Here is a 19,628-nt window from a genome sequence, read left to right as displayed (position 1 = left end):
AAAACATCTTCTAAAATTCTCCAAATCTCCAAAATGCTCCTGCACTTGTGAGTGATACACATTATATTCACTTTATAGTGGAAAAAAAAAAATTAAGTTCTTGCGGCGCACATCCTGCTCCATACAGGATTCTTAGGGGGTCTGTAGGAACTAAAATAACTTATTAGCAAATAACTTGCAAACACCTGTTAGTTAGTAAACTGTTTGCATTTTTTTTTTTTTTTTTTATTAAATCTCTCCTGATCTGTTAATGAATTTCTCAAAGACCTTCAGGCTATGATATGAACATTGTTAGATCATTATACAGACTCATTATATGTGTCTTTATAACTGTTTCTGAAGGCTGATATGTCGCCAAGAAAATGTTTCCAGTTTGGTGTCAATAGGATCTTGATTTATTGTATAGTTATGTTTAGAAAAAATAATTAATTTGACCTCCATCTTTAAATCACAGCACAAGCAGCAGCCTTCAGCTACTGGCTGAATGTTGCTAGACGCCGGTGCAGGACCATCACAACACACCTCATACACAATAATGGAAGGGGGATGCAAAATCTGTTCTACCACGATAATGTGAATATGACATAAGAGTTTGCCATTAATTATTACTCGTACTGTTGCTAAAGGGTGCTAAATTTTCTTTTTACAGGCAAGGTATGTGTCTCACATTTGTAAACTGGAAAAGGTATAAAGGTCTGGAAAATAATACAGATAATACCATTGTAGATACACAGGTGGGACTAGAAACAACAGCAGTATGAAATAAATTAAATAATATTTTCATTAATAACCAAAGGAGTGCACTGCTACCGGTTACTTGTACCTGCAAGTACTGGAGAAGCTGTGCACATCTGGATACTTCACTTAAAATGATTCACACTAGATTTTGGGCCTCATCGTAAACCTCAGATTACAGGAACTCTAAAGGATACAGGTTACCAAATGCTTCATTACTTTAGAAAGGTAACAGTAGTTAACACTCTTTACTAATTAACAGGCCTGCCCCACTGTGCAATTCAGATTCAGTGATTAGTTCAGTGTGTTGAGTTCAGTTCTCAAGTTGTCAGTATTCTGTGTCTAAGTGCACTCTGGACTAGTGTCTTTACATGCAAGGTTAGTTGATTTAGTTAGCAATGTATGAGGTACCTCCAAGATGGCAGTTTTAGAAGGATTAATGGATGACAAGCATGAATGCAAAACTAGGTTATGTTTATTTGAGCATCTGTCTAACGCCCTTGCAGACGAGACAGCTTAAGAACAGCCGATGGCAGATGAGACGACAGGCTGTAGAGGTGTGATGAAAAACTAAAAGAAGAGAAAGTGTGCGACCATAATCATAAATTGACTGTTGTATGGTAGTACAGCTCTTTAAATTTAAATTGGTGTATGTCTAACTACATTGCCACACAGGACAGAATCAATATACTACGATTTAGTACACTTCCCATGATAACACACCTAACTGACTGCTGATACTACCTGAGGTATTCTATGCATCAAAGAAATAATTCACCCTCAGACAGTCTTAGTTATTGTGCAAAAAATGTGCAATAACTAATGCAATCTATGAGTAATTTTGTGAGGAAGTGTTATAATTTGTGGGCGCGTTTCTGGGACATAACTTCCTTCATATGCCTTCTGACAAACTTCCAGTCACGAAGGTTCTCTGTGCATTGTATATGTAAAGGTGAAAACAGTGCAAACATTTAGTTTTTCCAGTCAAGAAAAAGTGAGAGCCAAGAGAGAACAAATGTTGTTGTGTGCCTTGTCAATCAAATTACTAAAAGATAATGCATAAGGGGGCATTGCATTTACATAACTTATGACAGATCCACAAGATGCAACCTGTCACTGCAAAACATTTTGATCTATTGAGGCTATTCTTAGTGAAGGAATTAATTGCTGATATTTTAGGATTTTTTTCCTGCTCCAGTTCTGCAGGAAATGTTTGACATAAAGCCTACTATTTAGTATCGTCATTCATTTTGATTCAGCTCTGGTGGTGACACGTCGTGGAAAGGTCTCTGCGTCAAGGCCTAAAGACACCAAATATGTAATTTCCTCGACACCACTCAGAGGCAGCTTTTCATTCCACTGTGCTCCAGTGCATCATGCTCTTCTACCCCAGCTGTCAGCACATACTACTGTTTAATCATAGAGCGTGGCAGTAGTGAACCCACACATTCTCAGGAGCACTTCACACCCCTCTATAGCCTCTGATGCACAGTCACTGAGCATGGTGAGGGCAAACCAAGGAGATGATGCCACTGAGTTGCTTAGCTCTGCCTTCCCTTCTTTGGCTCCAACTTCTCCTACAGGCACCCACCTCCTCCAGCTGCGAGGAGAGTAATATTACAGTGACCTGCCATCTGGTTGACGTTTATGGCTTTGCTACGCATCAGTGAGTGACATATTGGGAAATTCCATTATTTGAAGGTTCTTTTGTTTCTGAACCACAATGGTAGTGACAGGGTTTGTCATGCAGCGCCTTGCAGACACACACCCACACTTAGTTAGGCACAAGTGATAATGGCAAAGGAGTGTCTGGAGTACAGCCATTAAGACACACTCTTACATATTCACTACAAGACTGCTATTTGCCACAAATGCATTCTGTGCCAAGACACAGTGTAAAGGATAATTGTGCAGTGGAAACAAAAGGGCTGCAAGGGTGTAGCGAGATATTACACTGATTTTATGCTGTGACAACATATAGTTTTGATTCAATGCCTGGTTTTCTTATTACACAGAGCTGACGTCATATGCAGCGTTTTAACGCGGAATTTGGATTTTGTTTTAAGTATTGGATAAGAAGACCATATGGCAGAAACAATGAGGCAGTGTGTTAAAAACTGCTGCATCATCCCTTATTCAGCTGGGGCGATTTTGTGATGATGCAGTAAGTCTCTGGGACAGACCCAACAAGTAGCTTCACTGGAAGCACTAGTATTGTCACCACCGTATTGGCAAGACATTCCCAGTCATCTGATGACTAGTCTTCCAGAGAGAGAACATCATACATCACGAAGATTAGATGATTATCTGAGTTGGTTTTGGCTCGGGAATGCACACAGTTTGCTCCCACGCAAAAGTGAGAAAGAAAAACAGTGCGCCAGGGAGAGATTGCTCAACGGGTGCAGGTGTCATCCATCATGCCGAGACACACACTGAATGACTGTAATTCCCAGCAGCCACAGGGAGAAGGTCACTGCCACAGGAAGCACAGCTCCCCCAGTTAAATGGACTAATACATAAGAGACATACTGGTCGCTCATTTCACACGCTTACTTGACCGGTAAATGCTACAGTCTCTGATGATAGCTTTCATGCTTTCTTAAATAGGCTAATAATACTTTACTTTCTGCTAATAATTGTTCTCATAAAATAATGGATTATTTTCAGTATAACATAAGATATCCACTATTTTAAATAAGTGACAATAGCAAAATTATAGATTATATGTACTTTTTGCCCTTGGTTAACAAAACCTACAACATGACAACATACGTTTGATCACAGACAAACAGTTTGTTAAACATCTGAAATTAGATTAATTTCAGAAATGAACATACATAGTACTAATTGTTTTAAAAACATGCTACTAGAGTATACATTTATTGGTTCATTGAGAGCCAAAGCAGAAAATCATAGCTTGTCCTGGGGTTTCGAGGTGTGAGATGAGGCATACGAGTGTCATGATGACAGAGCTTCACCTCACAAGCCCGCTCTGGTTTTGACAAGAGCTCCTGACTGAACCTGCAGGTGATACCTCATGCCTTCATGTCCTCCATTAATACTTTTCAAAACACATCTGATCTGGAATGCTAAACAAACCCTGTGAGCTGCTGTTCCCTGCAATTTGTCATCTGCAGTAACAAAGCCAACGTGATATCCATCAGCAACTGGGCCAGGCGCTCTGATATAGAAACTCTGATTAATCTCGGGATCATTTCACGCTTAGGAAGAAATAGAGGTAAAAGAATGAAGAATGTCATGTTGATAAATAAAAAGATCCATAGGCTGAGATTGTGATTATTATACCATATAAAACAACCAACAAGAGAAAGAAGAATTAAAAATAATTCATGTTTTATTTGATTGTAAAGAACATATTTTCACCTCCAGACTTTATACAAGGCCTACCTGCTACTCCTCAAACATTATACTAGGTTTGTTGATTTTAGCCGCCTTTATCTTTCATAACAAACAATTAGAGCCTGACTACATTTTTATGGGACATTTATTGTGTTAGTTTATTAAAACATAAACCTACTATGACAGAGGACTATACATTTACACTGTATTTGTGAGAAAACACTTGTGGTTGGCATAAACAAGGCAAATCAGGGAAGTGGGTGAAATAAATGTAACAAAGGACCTGCACATTATGAGGCCTGCCTGCTTTGGTGACACCAATAAACTATAGTTACTACCAAGTGAGGCACACTATAGTACTGAAATACTGCCTTGGAGCCAACCCTGTTTTTAAAGCAAACAGGCAGTGTAACAATTCCAAACTGATCACATTAAAATTGAAATGGAGTCCAAACCATTTTGATACAATAATGGCACGAGTAATCTGTCATAAGAACATATAATCACCTCATGGGTAGAGGGGGCTTGGGGCAAAAGAAATGCCTTTAGTTCTTCTATGCAATTAAGTTAATAAAAAAAAGTAAAAAATGTCATTAATGCGGAAGTAGGCAACCATTACTAAAAGTGATTTATGCTCCCCATCTTACTCTGCTCTTCTGTCAGAGGTGGATTAATCTGTTCTCAGCAAATTAGTGGGAAAATAAATAACCAAAACCAGCAGGAAAAGAAAAAAAAGATTATATTAACCCTATCTCCTTAAACAAACACTAGTGTGGAGGAACTGATTATGTAGGAATTTACATATTTTAAAAAAACACAGGAAAATGGCTCAAGACATCTGGAGAGAGAGAGAGAGAGAGAGAGAGAGAGAGAGAGAGAGAGAGAGAGAGAGAGAGAGAGAGAGAGAGAGAGAGAGAGAGAGAGAGCGCTATTAATCACAGATATCACCAATCAGGCTTCCTGTCTGGAGCTCAGAAGCGTCCCGGTTAACTCCCCAAACAGTCCCTAATTCTGCACTTGAAAAAGCTCAAAGGGTGCTTAGAAAAACAAGCGGGGCCATCTCCAATGACAGCGGGGGATTTTTTAACTGAGGGCCCCCGACTAGAGGTGCACGCATTACGGCATTCCGCGGGCCTGCGTCGGCTTCATCTGTTATTATCACCTCCGAGGGCGCATGGTGCGGATATCCACACCACAAGTAGTTTAAAGTGAAATCATTCAATCTGATACTGAGTCCGAATCGTTTTCTTCATTTTCAATATGTTAAGAACCAAATCAAATGAGATAATTCCCTCTTTTCTAAAGCAAAACAGCTCATTATATATCTATTTAATGATCTATGATTTTTAGAGATAATATTGACTGCTTAAGTGTTAGTTAACTGACCCTCCCAACCCCTATTCCCACTGGGGGAAACCATATTCCAACTCATTTGGTATCCAATAATGTAGATTATTTTATTTGTCGAGGATTTGAGGTTTACTGCTGAGCCACTAAAACAATGGACGTAAATGGAATTTTGTGGAATTTTATGGTGCTTAAAAACTTACAAAAACAACAATAACGTGTCTCTCCGTAAAAAAAAAAAAAAGAAGAAGTATATACTGTGGAAGATTTTCATTGGGACCATTTTTCTGTGAAAGGAACTTTGTCATTAAGTCTCATAAAACCGGTGAATGTAGGTGGACACAATCGCAATTTCGCCATCCTAGAAAACCAGATTTGAATCCTCCATGCTTCCTACGTAGCCGATATCCTGCAGAGCCTCCGCGCGTCCGTGTCGTCAGTGCGTGAGTTAAGATGAAAAGAGGTAGAGAAAAAGAGGAGACGACTCATCCGTTTACTTCACCTGATACTTTTGCCTTTTTTTACATAACGGTCGGCCAACACCCTCAAAAATCAAACATCTCTCAAATAACAAAAAGCAAACAAAGCTATTATTATTAGTCCATATATTGTATTATGATTGCAAATGATGTATTGATTTTTCGGTTGAGTGTGCCGTCTCCAGTTTAGATTTATCGTTGGAAGTCGTGCGTCATAGCGCATTTCCCCCCACTGGCTATAGGTAAGACAGCTCGGGTATGTCCCTGTCTGTCAAACTTGAGATGAACTCTGTGATATTGTTGGAAGCGTAAAAGGTGTGTGTGAGGTGTGTGTGCTGTCGACTGGGTCAGGGCCTGAGCTGCCGGGGCTGACGGGCTAATAACAAGTTTGTGACAGATTGACAAACAGACCGTGCCGACAGTGCAGCGCTGTCAGTGTCGGAGCCTCCTTCCTCCATTACTGTCACTGTCTTCTTGACACCTGTGGTCACATTTTTTTCTACACACACCATCCGATGCAAATACATGCAGCAGCAGCGCGGAAGTGGGTGACGGGAGGAGAAAAAAGGGGTCACAATGGATGCAAAACCTGGTGTGACTGATGTTTGACAGGAAGTGCTCCGTGTCATCTCGGCCTGATTCTTCCATGAGTATCGCTTTTTAAGCAAATTGTTTCCAACTCCTGCAGGACACCTGTCAACCATCTACATAAACTGTATAATCCTGTAACAAAGGTTGCAGGGATTGCACATAGTTGAGCACAATATGCGGCTAGAGACCTTTCAGGAAATATTAATAATAGTTGCCTACATTGTTCACTATAAACCAGTGGTTCCAAAACTGGGGGTGGGGTGCTCATAAGGGGTCACAAGAAGATTACTTGGGTAGGAAAAATCAATCAATCATCAATAAATTCTGCTACATAGTTTTTTACACTTTAATTTTTGGTTCTTTCTTGGGAAATACTGTGTGTGTTTTTTTACCTTTTCTAGCCTCTAAAATTGTTAAAAATCAAACAATCACTCCTCAATTGAACTGCTCAGAAATCATGCAACCTGTTAGCCCAGGAACCAGACAATCTGCCCAGCTCTTGTTTCATTTACTCTGGCAGATAAGACTGGCCCTTCTCCCATTCAGACAGATTTCCACCCATCCTGGATTCGGTAGAGCCAATAACAGCCTTTATGTAATATGGTGATAGATGACTGACAGAGAAGTATTACCGGACCAAGCACCGCCTATGTGTCGCTCCGCAGTTAACTGACAGGGACAGACAGGGGAGTAGCTATACTTTAGAAGCTACTGAGGTCATGCTTTGATCAGACAACAAAAATTAAATCTATAAAATGTTTAACTTATTTGGAATTGTCATATTTTATTCGCTATGTTAACTGTGCCACTATATCTCCTGTATATTTTATTTCCCAAAGCTTGTTTTCAAAGCCTTCTCGACACTGGCCAGGGTCTTATTGATTTATTCATTGGCCTAAAAGTAGTAAATGGTACCTTTCTAGTCTTTCTGACTACTCAAAGCGCTTCAACAACATATCAATATTCACACACTGATGAAAGAAACTAATCATTTATACACACTCACAATTTGGGGTTCAGTGTCTGGGGGAAGCTGGGATTGAACTGCCGACCTTCCGATTGGTGGACAACCCGCTCTACCACTAAGCCACAGCCGCCCCAAGTAGTCACATTTTAATATACTGTTTCTAAAAATAATGGAGTCAGCCTATATGTGTTAGCCTTTAAAACTGTAGAACGTAGCTCCCCCCAGTGTCAAACCCCCCAAATAAAACAAAAATACAGAAAAAGTTAACCTCAGTGTCCTCTCAAGTGTAGCTACTGTACGGCCCTGGGGGAAGAGATCTCCAAACAACTGTCAGTTTATAAACAAAAGGCATGAAACATGTCATTAAAAAGACTCACATCACTGGTAAACATTCCCTTAAAAATGTATATTGTATTACAGATTCAGGAATTTGGGCTCTAAACATTGTACAATTTGCCCAAATTGGGGGATTCAGGCTCAAAATGTGGTACTTCTAATGTAATAAAACAGATATTTTAGGTTTAACAGTGTTACAAGACAGACATCAGTTACAGTTTTTTGGACTCTGCACCTGGACAAGCAAGTGTGTGTGTGCACACTGACGTGACATTAAAAAACAAGTAGAGGATATGAAATACCAATATTTTTGTCATAGACACACCCTAAGTCCTTAATGAAACATTTTAGGAGTATTATAGTAAATGTTTAATATGGCTTTAGATACCCAGCCACATATTTAAGATATTATTCAACTGCCTCTACAAGCCCATCATAACATTTGCTAAATCAGCAGCTGAAAACCGTGTAATTCTTTATTTCAAATAAAAACATGAAAATCACCAAGACTGGTATAAAATCTGACAACACTGCAGTGCTAATTCATTTCACTCCCCTCGCCACAGCCTCTTTGTGTACATTCACTAAACAGATGAAATCCATTTAAGTGGAGTCCTCGATAAAGAGAAATTACAGGTAACCAAAACCGAATAGCCCGTCCCTCCACCAAACTCATCTCTACTATCATATATTTTGCAATCAGAGAGCTCTAACGGCCTGATGGTAACTGAGGAACAGTGATGTTTATGTTTCTGCATGACAGTTGAATTTCAATTGACGAAACAGATCAAACGCTCAATGTGTTACATTATTTCACTGCAGTTGTGAATAATCTTTTAATCATTGTTGTTGTTCCGGTCTAGCGTGTGTGTGTGTGTGTGTGTGTATGTGTGCCCAGGCCTGTTTGAACGCTCGTTATTATGTTCATTACACATAATTTTGTGATCAGCTCACACTGTTCTAGTTTGCACATGTTAAATAATTACATCAGACAACTGTTCTGTTACATACTGATACTAGATGGGAGAATAAAGAGGAAAAACTACTACCAAAGAACTATTAGGCAAGGTGTTTAGCAGCGATTTCTAAATCAGCGGTACTTTTACCCCAGGGGATACTTTTGCAGTTGCCAGGGGTTACGTGGAGAGATTGTTGAGTATCAGCTAATTTGAAAAAATAGAAATGATGATTTGTTTAAAAAAAAAAAAAAACACTTCTGGAACCAGCTCTATAAATGGTTGAAATGTCCAGCTGCTGCCACTCAAAGTGGCAGTAGTATGAATGTAAACATGATCAAACCTACTGCAAAAAAGAAATCAAAACTAAACATCAACAATTCAAGAATCACAATATCTTGTATGAAAAAAGGCCCACTTTTATATATTCAATAGTTTTAAATAAAATAAATTTTAAAATCTGTTCAAATGAACACATCTGGAACATCATCTGACAGGGCTGTGAGATTACATCAGACACAAAAAAGTTGGGAACCATTGGTGTGTGGTTCCTAAATGAGCTGCAAAGTAGCTAAGATGGTTAACTCAGTGGTATTATACAAAATAGTGCTGGGAAAACTACTACTACTACTACTACTACTACTACTACTACTTCACAGCTCCAAAACAAATCAAAACAAAAAAGTTTCTATGTTCTATAATACCTTTTTGAGCAACGAATGGGCCATTATGGTGAGCCTTTATATGCTGCTGAGTGATGTGAAGCAGAATAGTAAATGGGTAGTAAGTGGACTTCCCACTGTAGACACCACCATCATTAACTTCACCACCACGTCACCACATCACTACAACATCACCACTGCTGCTGACACACCCACACAGTATATAACCTCTAGTCTTTAGCCAATTCACCTTGTGTAAACAAAGATTACACCTCATCCCATCCCCAACCCCCAGAGGGGAGAGCTGTGTCGTTACTGTCACCTAGTGGACGGAGGGGAGACAGATTGATTAATACACAAAGAGGTGAGACTGAGTGAGAGATGGAAAGCACATGTGGGAACCACACAAAAGATGGCTCTCTGCCTGAGAGAGAAGAAAAGCAGCTGCAAAACATATTCTATTTAATGTAACAAGAAAAATAGATATGCAAATTATCCATCAGTACAGTGGGTCACTTTAGAAACAATAATCTCTCTTTATCAAAATAATGTCACAGATTCCAGCCTCTGAGCCTCATAGCTGCTCTAAATCCTGTTATTTTATAGAGGGACAGAGCTGACCACTCAGCCAAAACAACCACAACTTTCTCCGGAAGCTCACCTGAGTCCATAAAAGCTGATAATAGAGCCAATAATTGGGAGAGAACAGCAATAATGGAGTTTTAGTGAGGCAGTAAATTCTTTAATTAGTTGTTAACACCCTGTGTCTATATGGATAGGTTGAAGCTTCCCCCATTGCTAACTGCTGTCTAAAGCAGGCTGGATGGACATTTAGGAAGAGCGCCAGTGAACTATCTTTAAAAAGATAGATACTGTTAACAGGCTGTTGAGCACCTGTATGTCATAACAGCAAGCTGCTGGGAGACGTTTAAAACTACAAAAGCTGCCATGTGCAAGCTAACTTGTAACTTTGCAGCCCAGGAGCTTGGGATCTAGCTTGAGGTTGAAAATATAGACAGGGTAGAGGATCTTCTGTGGGCTCAGGCCTCTTGCCGCCTGGAAGAAAACCCTTTTTGGCTGACATTTCGGGATGCATCACGGTAGAGACATTCTCCAAACATACAATCTTTGCGGGTAAAGAAAAAGGCTGCAAGGTAGATAAATGCAAATGATGCAGGGACTGAAAAACCAGCGGACATTCCTGGAGAGTGATACAATCTTTCAGTCCACAAACTATCCATGGTAGGAGTGATACAGTAGAGGAGAGAGTGAATAATCTGACAGGGTGGTCCGTGCTTTCTGTACTGGGTTGGCTGACGGGCGTGAGGGGAAAAAGGAGAAGAGCTGCGAGGCTGCAGTAGTAGCAGGGGCAGGACCTGCGGCAGTAGCAAAAGGGAAGTACCCGCATGGTTCACTCTTGTCCTAAGCCAGGAGAGTTAAAGGCAGGAAGCCATTACCAAAGTGTAAATGCACTCAGCCATCACTGCTTAAACACAGTCGAAATATGTTCCAGCACTTGGTGTGGGAGGAGGTCTGTCCCATGCAAACACAACAGGGCTCTCTTGTCCCTGTTAAATAAAAGACTCCAGGGCAAGTTAAGGCCCTACACAAACCTACCAGCTTCACACATATTGTTAGCAAGATCGCCTTGTCTCTTTCTAAACATTGCATAACGCCGCTCCAGATGCACGCCGGTGGTTTGAGCCTGATGAGAGACCGTGATTATGTTACATACGCCAGTGGTTTGATGCAATAATTATGCAATCAGCAGCACAGCTTTGTGTTATGTCTATGATTTATCAACATTATTTGAATTGGGGTAATTAATTGTCGCAGGCAGGCGAGCTTAATGGCTCACTGTGTGACAGGGCATCACTGACGGCTTTTGTTTTGGCAGATGGCCGTGTGCCACGTCGTTCACCCAGCACCAGGGAATCCATACTCAGGCTTAATCACAATACAGGCTTTACCCTCTGCCTATCAGTGCTTTCTAAGTCATACACAAACAGACTATAGATCTGCAGATAGGAGAACAGATGCAGAAAGGCCTAGAGAGACAGAAACTGGCTCTTTAAGCGCTGTATGAATAAAGTGCAGGGGGAAAAGGGTCAAACTAGGGAAATCCAGCATAAACCAGAGCAAACATGGCATTATTCCTGCAATCTTAGACAGTTAAGTCAAGATTTGTATACATGATCACATGTCACTCAAGCTGGAAATGAGAGGCAAGGCTCTCCAGTGTTGTCATTAAAGAGACAAACCCTGGATCTGCTCCATTGGCACTGAATGACAGACTGACTTTCTGGACTGACTCAGTGTCCGAGATGATGATGAGAAAGGTCAAGCAAACATTCTTTGAGTCCATAAGTCTCCGATTCATTGTCAATGGAGCAGATCCACGTTTTGTCTCGTGATGGCATCAGATTATAGCTTGGGTTCTCTGGTTTCTGGCTTTGTGAGAGACTTGTTGCAGAAGGTAGCGGAAGGAACCAAAGATCACAGAACTACAGATGCACTCAGCTACATTTAGAAGGAACTCTTAGAAACATTTTATTGTGTAATAAAGGAGCATTGGATACTGCACATGCATGCAAATCTTTGTCAGAAACATACAAGAGTTTGCACATTTTAGGCTTGAACTTTTAGGCAAACTTTTAGAGCAAAATTCAAAGCTTCACTGAGTTCATTTCACATATGTGGATCCGAAATTGTTAATGAAATTCAGCAACACGTAAAAGAAACAGCTTCATCATCCTGTAATTGAGGGGTCAAGATCTTCTCGCTGGACAAACTCCAACTGAACTGTGCACGGATGCGGTGGTTGCTTTTATCCTGCTATTTGTCAGAAAAGCTGAAATAACTCCAGACTGTCAACAGAGAATTATGAATGGGAACCAGTTTTTGGGAAAAAGTCACACAGTAACCAGACTAATGAAATCAAAAGGTGGTGTTTGAGGAGTTCCAAAACGTAACATAGATCATTTGAAAACATCTGATTAGTAAAACTGGGAGAATCAAACTACAACTTCATGGAGAATTTCTGAGGTTTTAAGCTATTTCATTTAATTACAAAGTAGTAAAATCTTCAAAAATTGAAATGAAACGTGCTGTTAAAAATGTTAAGCTATAAATTTCAGGGACCATTTTTTTTGCATCAAATGGAAATACGGTATTTTCATTTGGATTTGGATATGTAATGGTTCATAAACGTAACAGATGACACCTTGGCTCTGACTCACTACAGTGTGTGGGGGCTCTTGTGCAGGAGAAAATCGGGTCTTGGGACAGATCCTAACATGTCCTAAAAGGATCAGTCAGTTTGCTTATGTTTAGCCATCACTGAGGCCAGTTTGGCGACAGTAGTTGCATGGCCTGTGTACATTTGAAGCAAGAGCGAAGCGCTGCGGTGTGAGAGCAGCAAATGCTTTTTGGGCACTGGCTTTGCTATGACAGATGCTGACGATGAACTCTTGACACTGGCTCAACCGGTTTATGTTCAACATGTGTGTCTCCATTACTGTCTCCGCTTTCCAGAAGGCTGCCCTTGCTGGATGACTGTGGACGTAGGTATGTTTGCGTGTGTGTGGACGTAGGTATGTGTGTGTGTCTGTGTGTGTGTATGAGTGAGAGATGAGAGGAGCAGCAGGATCTGTAGCTATCTGGGAGGTTGAGCGTAATGACACACTGGGGACAGATTAGGTTCCTGTCCATCAGGGTTCCATCAGGAAGACTCTGATTTACAGCCATGCTGACCAGCCAGCCAGCCCTCCACCCAAAGCAAACACACACAGAAAACACCACCGCCTCTGTGTGGTGGCAGCTGGTGGGCTTGCACACATGTTGCATTTGGCTACTTCGTACACCCGGTCAGTTTTTGACTTCAACATCAGTGCAGAAGCAAGCATGGAAGTGCTTTAGGAGCGAAGGATGATCTTGAAATTAAAATTTAATTCATTTTTTATATTAAATTCTGCTCTCTAAGTGTCTGCATATGCGTACATGTCTGTCTAGAATCTATAATGCTATGCATGCTACTTACTGCCTACCTCCAGAACAGTGAAAGAAGAGAGATGGACAGATCCATTAAACAAGATGTCACCCCCAAACACAACAATGATTAATCACACGCTGCAAATTATAAGCACCTGTATGAATGAACAGCAAAGCAAAGCCCTCTCCCACTGTCTGACTGTATGCTTTCACTCTCTCAGACAGCCACCCCACCACCTCGGCCCCCACAACCCCTGGCCCCTTCTCTCCTCGCTGACCCTCTGCCCCCCTCACTCGTACAAGAGGAAGTCTGCCTGAAAAGAAATAACTCACCACATACACAAAAGGCCATTTTGACTTAAACTCTCCATGAAATGATAGATTTTGATGTTTTATGCAGAGCCGACCTACAGGAGCTGTGAAGGAAAGCTACATGCAAAGCAAATATGTGACACTTGGATGTGGCATGATTTTCTATCAAAGATGTGTAAATCAATGTAGGCAGTTCCATATTTTTTTGCTTTTAGGTTAAGTCTGAAAGAAGTTTCTTTAGAAAAGGGCACAATTAAATAAACAACTTGATAATTAAATGGAAATCCAGTTTTTAACCTAAATATAGCAGCAAAAAAATAAAGTTCTTGTTTTATTCAACTTCCAACATACTGAATTCACTTTTGGAAGACTGTGGCCCTCTGTGTAAAACCACCTGAATTCATTATGCTAACAAGCCAGCCCTGCTGATAGGCACACAGGCTGATGTAAGGAAATGTGAGTTTGATTAATGTGGGCAAAATTGAGCTGTGCAGACTACTCCCCAGCCCCAGTTAAAGGAGTCGTCTACCATCAGGCTCAAAAGGCTGCAAGCTGCAGAGTGGTCTCTCCGTCCTGCACTGCTGCCTGACACTTCACAGCAAATCTGCAGCAGACCTTCCCTCTCCTGCCACACAAAACAAAAGTGGTCCCTGCCTGGACCTGAGTAAATCTAACTGGCACACAAAGCCCTAAATGAAAACCATATTCCTGATAGCTTACACAATGAGGGAGATGCTTTGTGTTTTGCATTCATGTATATACATATCCAATAGACCTGGGCTGGCTTGTCTCTGTCTGTGATCCTCTAGTGCTCTTAAACTAGCCAGACCACAGCAGGCAGGCAGGACCAACTAGGCCAATGAAGCAGACTCTCTTGAGAGCCAGTCCCATGAGACGGACCATCTCACGGACCCCAGCCGACCAGCCAGCTGCATCCAAAAGCAGCAACCCTGGCAATATCTAGCCCTTTGGCCCACCGCCGCACAAGAAGAAGGCATAGAGGTGGAGAGGTAGAGGGGGAGAAGGGAGGGGTAGAGAAAGTGGGAGGAAGGGGAAAGCTGAGCAACTAACAGAGCCCCCAGGTACCTGCCTGTACAGTCGCCTCTCTCCAAATGTTTACTTTGGACCAGACTGGCGGCCAACTGGTTGCAATTGACCCTCTACCAGGACGAGTTAGAGAGTGAACATGAGACTTTTCCTTCTAAGAAAAAGATGGAGGAAAGCCACACACGCATACAAATGCATATCAACAGATGAAAAGCAAACACAAAAATACACAAATCAATTTAATAGTACCACAAAAAAATGCATACTTGAAGAAGAACCTGTTTTGTTGAGTCCAATGCATCAGAGTAAAAAAGTGAGGACAAAAACATTTGAACTAAGCTCGAAAGACACCAGAGGTCAACAGCAGACCCAAAACCTACACAAGTCCACCTGCCACAGGTGTTAAAGCTCAGGCCTGCTGACTCTCAGTCTGGTGGAAAACAGGGTGGCTGGCACACAGGACTGGGCAAAATCAGACACTGTCACCACCAAAACACTCTATTCTACAGACTCGGAGCCCTCGTCTGCCATCCCACATGTTAACTGGCTGGTCATCCACCCAACAGCAGGGAGAGGCTAGGATGTGATGGAGGAGGGTTGCAGAGAGGACGCCCGCTGGCCCCATAGACTAAATAAAACCTCTTAATCCTCATAAACTGCTCCATATGAGTATTACATCCCTAACTCTGCACAGGACTTCCAAGGGAATGGAACTCATTTCGTGGGTAAAACATTACCAGGATTCCTCCTGTTGCTGCCTGGCTTCCATAATAGGTTCCGTGTTCTGCTGAGGCCAGCTCCGGTGTGAACCCTCAATTTCCCCGCAAATATTAATGACAGAACGCGCTTATAATGAAAAATGCCCCGGAAAATGTAAATGAGGGGGCTGGCTAGATGAGAAGATTGCTGCCTGTGAGTAAGCATGTGTTCGGACAGGCAAAGCATGTTGCCCAACAAGGATATAAACTATGTGCTCTAGCAGTTTAGGGATTCATTGCACCGCAAGGAGAGAGAAAAAAAAAAAGAAGCAAAGCTGACATGCCACCCCTTTCAAAATGCGATCATACAGGCCTGCTGAGTTGATATGATTCATCAATAAAAATCACATTCAAAATAAACATGTCTATGTAATCATTTCTCTTGTCAGCTTGCTTATTCATGCTCAGCACGCAATCCTCTCTGTGCACACCTGAGCAGTGTAAGCATACGTCGGCCCAGGCAGGAAACGGGTGGGGGGGCAGGTTGGCATTTCACCCCAGGCCAGTCATTTGTCATAATTGTCACAGAATGCACAAACACAAATTACTGAATTATAACTGCGGATGTGTGTGTCCTGCCTTGGCTAAATCAAGACAGCGCTGGGAGCTGTCATAACAGGGGCTGGTGTCTGGGCCACCATGGGGGTGAAGGAGGCAGCCCGAGTCAGTTTTTGTGATTCCTGTGTTAGCCGTTAGGTGTTTATTTGGGTAAACACAATGTGAAAGCATGGCTGACTGACATAGGAGAGGGAGGACAAATAGAAAATAATTAAATAGCGAGGTAGAGAGAAATAAAGTCGGGGAAGCAAGCCAGAATTAAAATACTCCTCAGTATAGTGTGTTCGATTACCATTTCCATTTTTACATGGAAAATAAACATCCTGATACATATTAAAATGTGCTACAATCAGGATTTTAAAAACAGCAATACCTCATTGTCACTTTAACTGTGATTATATATATATATATATATATCATGTAGACCATCATGTAGACAACCTTCCAGCTACCTGTCAAAAACATGATATTGGTTCTGTGTTGAAATGTTTACTAAAGAGGACAAAATTTATTGCAGACGATAAACAAATTGGATTGAGCTGAAACAAGTAGTTGGTAAATTATTTAGTCAGTCGAAATCAAATTAATCAGCAACTATTTGGAAAACGGAATCATTGTTTGTCTTTTTTTTTAAAGCAAAAATTGCCAAACGTTAATCACTTACAGCTTCTAAAATTAATATTTTTGAGTTTTGAACTGTTGGTCAGACAAAACAAGACATTTGAAGATGCTACCTTGTATAGCCCGTCCAATACTGGATTTTTGAGGCCAATACTGATAGCAATATTGGGGAAAAACAAGACATCAGAATAGATCACCTTATGCTGGGGGAAATTTTAAGGGGAATTTTTCGCTATTTTCTGACATAACTATTTATCGAGAAAATAATCATCAGATTAAACGATAAGGAAAATAAATATTAGCTGCAGCCCTAATTTCATCATTGCTAAAATATCTGAAAGCTTGGAAGTAAGAATACCAGCACCCTCAAACTATTCTATGCTATAAAACAACCTGTCAGACAGGTGGCATGGTGGCAGGTAAAATGCAATGGCTGCCTATCCTATCAGCAAAGTAACCATAATTATAGCGTACTACTATGCTGAAATGCTACAATGTAGTAAAGCAACAATAACCATATTAGTTCTGCACAGGACAAAATGTCATCTGTATCTATCCTGCACAAACTAAATCCCCAGTGTTACTAAAAGAGGTGCTGGTATGCGTCTGAATTGCTCTGTTGTACAGTGAGTGTGTGTCGAGGTGAACCACACAGGTATGGTGGGCCAGACACAGGAAACGTATTAACATGGACCGCTGTTTACTCTCCTAACCACACTGCGTCCCACAGGGACATGGATAAAAAGCTCAAGCCAAGTCTCTTCTCACTCTCTCTCTCTCTCTCTCTCACACACACACACACACACACACACACACACACTAGACAGTTACACAGACAGACACACAATCATTTTAATATATACTGCAAAAATTGAATAAGAACGCACACAGAGACACACACATAAATTTAGATATAGAAACACAAATTAAGCCATACACAGACAAATTCAAACATAAATTGAAATATTTAAACATACAAACATCCACAGATTTATGCATGCATATACACACACACGCACTCATATTCACACATAAACAACATTTCACACACACAGTGACACTTCCACAGACCGAGACAGGCATTGGTTTCTCCACCTCTCCACGTTAACACCTGTCCACACAGACATTCACACACGATCCATTAACACCTACATAAAACACCTACAGGCACCCGTATTCTATTAGAGGTCAGCGCCCAGCTCCTCAATTTCATGGCCCATGCATGAGGGCGGCAAAGGTGAATGTGATGACAGAAGGGCAGCTGGGGAGCTGCACTGCTGCAGACAGACTATCACTCACTAATACACACACTAACTCACACAGGCGGCAGACATGCATGAAACTGCCTTGTGTGCACATCTATACATCTCAGCATCAGGTTTTTACATAAAACACAAAATACGGATCAAATTGAGGCTGTGAAGCACAGCATGGACAAAAAGGAAACCTCAATGTGCAGAGTTTAAATAAAGGAAAGAAGATCATTTTGATGTCCAATAGTCTGAATGATTCATCAACCACTTGTTCCTCTTATTTGCTTCTTCAAATGGCAATCTCTGCTTTCCATTTTCCCTTTTTTTTTTACCCACTCTGCTCTCTCTCTCTCTCTCTCTCTCTCTCTCTCTCTCTCTCACACACAGAGGTATTGAGTTGTTCTCTTTGGCTATCTGACTCTCTCCAACCTCTGCTCTTTTTCTTTTCTTTTTTCCTTCCCTCTCACTCAGGAACTAAGTCTCTTCCATGGCTGGGAGGTTGTAATTTGTTACAGGCAGCTGGGCAGGCAGAGAGGTCTCCCTCTTATCTGGACAGGGGATCACCAGGAAAATCATATCAGAGGGAAGGCGTGTTTAAATATAGCCGTAATTGCAGCAATCATTTCTTGCTGTCTCTTCAACCCCCACCTCCTGCTTTAAAAAGGCCCCACCCTCCGTTCCCTTAACTTTCTCCAGTCTCCCCATCAGTCCCCCCCAATTCCCCAACGTTTTTCCCCTGGCTTTTCAGAACAACCTTCCTCTTCCCCAGTGTTTCCTCCTCTAGTATCCAGTTAATCCTGGCTCGTGGTGTGGGCTCGGGGGCTGACAGTTGCATGACAAGGAATGTTTCCCTTTGTAAGAGCCTGCTTCCTCCTCGCGCAGTTTTAGCCTAATTGAAATGTTTCCTATTGAGCTCAATCAAGGGGGCAATTACCTAATTATTCGCTTATGCCTAACTCGACCCTGTAGAGAGAGACGGAGAGCTAGAGAGAGGGTAGAAGGAGGGGAGAGAGGAGGAGGTGGAGAAGAGAGTAGCAGAAATACTGAGATAAAGGCAACAAAAATGTGAGGAGAAAACAGGACAGAGGAAATACAGGAACAAATTAGACTCAAGGGAACAGATTCTTGAACTGTGAACTGTGCAGGGAAACAGTTTCATCTGTAAGCATGTTGAAAAGAGTTGAAATGTGCACACTGCAAGAAATGTTCATAACCAGCTATTTAATATACACGTGAAGTACTAAAATCTTATTTTGCTGAACGCTAATAGAGAAAATGCAAAATTTAACATAAAATTCACGTTTCCCAAGAAATGTCTTGATTTGTAGTGACATCTTAATATTATTTGGAGCGATTTGCCTCATTTCAAGATATTGGAAAATCCTCAGGTGAAATTGCATTGCAAACAAGTTAAACTACTCCTTAGGATCTTTTTTACTCGCTTTATGAAAAATTTGATTTCAAGACTGAATACAAGACTAACTTAAGATGCCCATTTTTTGCAGTGCACAGAGGAAAAAGGTGGTTCTCTGAGAAAGCGTCTGATTTTATGGGCTCATAAGGAAAAGTATTATCAAAGAGAGGAGCGAGGGGGACGGGGGAGACGAGAGGGAGACATTAAAGGAACTGGAATGTTTTGTCCCAGCTCAGCCGGCC

General features: G+C 41.3%; 1 protein-coding gene across 3 annotated transcripts in view; it reads right to left on the bottom strand.

Annotated features, from left to right (window-relative positions):
• slc25a21 (solute carrier family 25 member 21) overlaps positions 1–19,628 on the bottom strand; it is an 87,761-nt gene that overhangs the window by 31,877 nt on the left and 36,256 nt on the right. The gene's annotated exons all lie outside the window — the stretch shown is intronic.

The sequence above is a fragment of the Siniperca chuatsi genome, linkage group LG15 (assembly GCF_020085105.1).
Source record: "Siniperca chuatsi isolate FFG_IHB_CAS linkage group LG15, ASM2008510v1, whole genome shotgun sequence".
Lineage (NCBI taxonomy): Eukaryota > Metazoa > Chordata > Actinopteri > Centrarchiformes > Sinipercidae > Siniperca > Siniperca chuatsi.
This window is presented reverse-complemented; position numbering and strand designations above follow the sequence as displayed.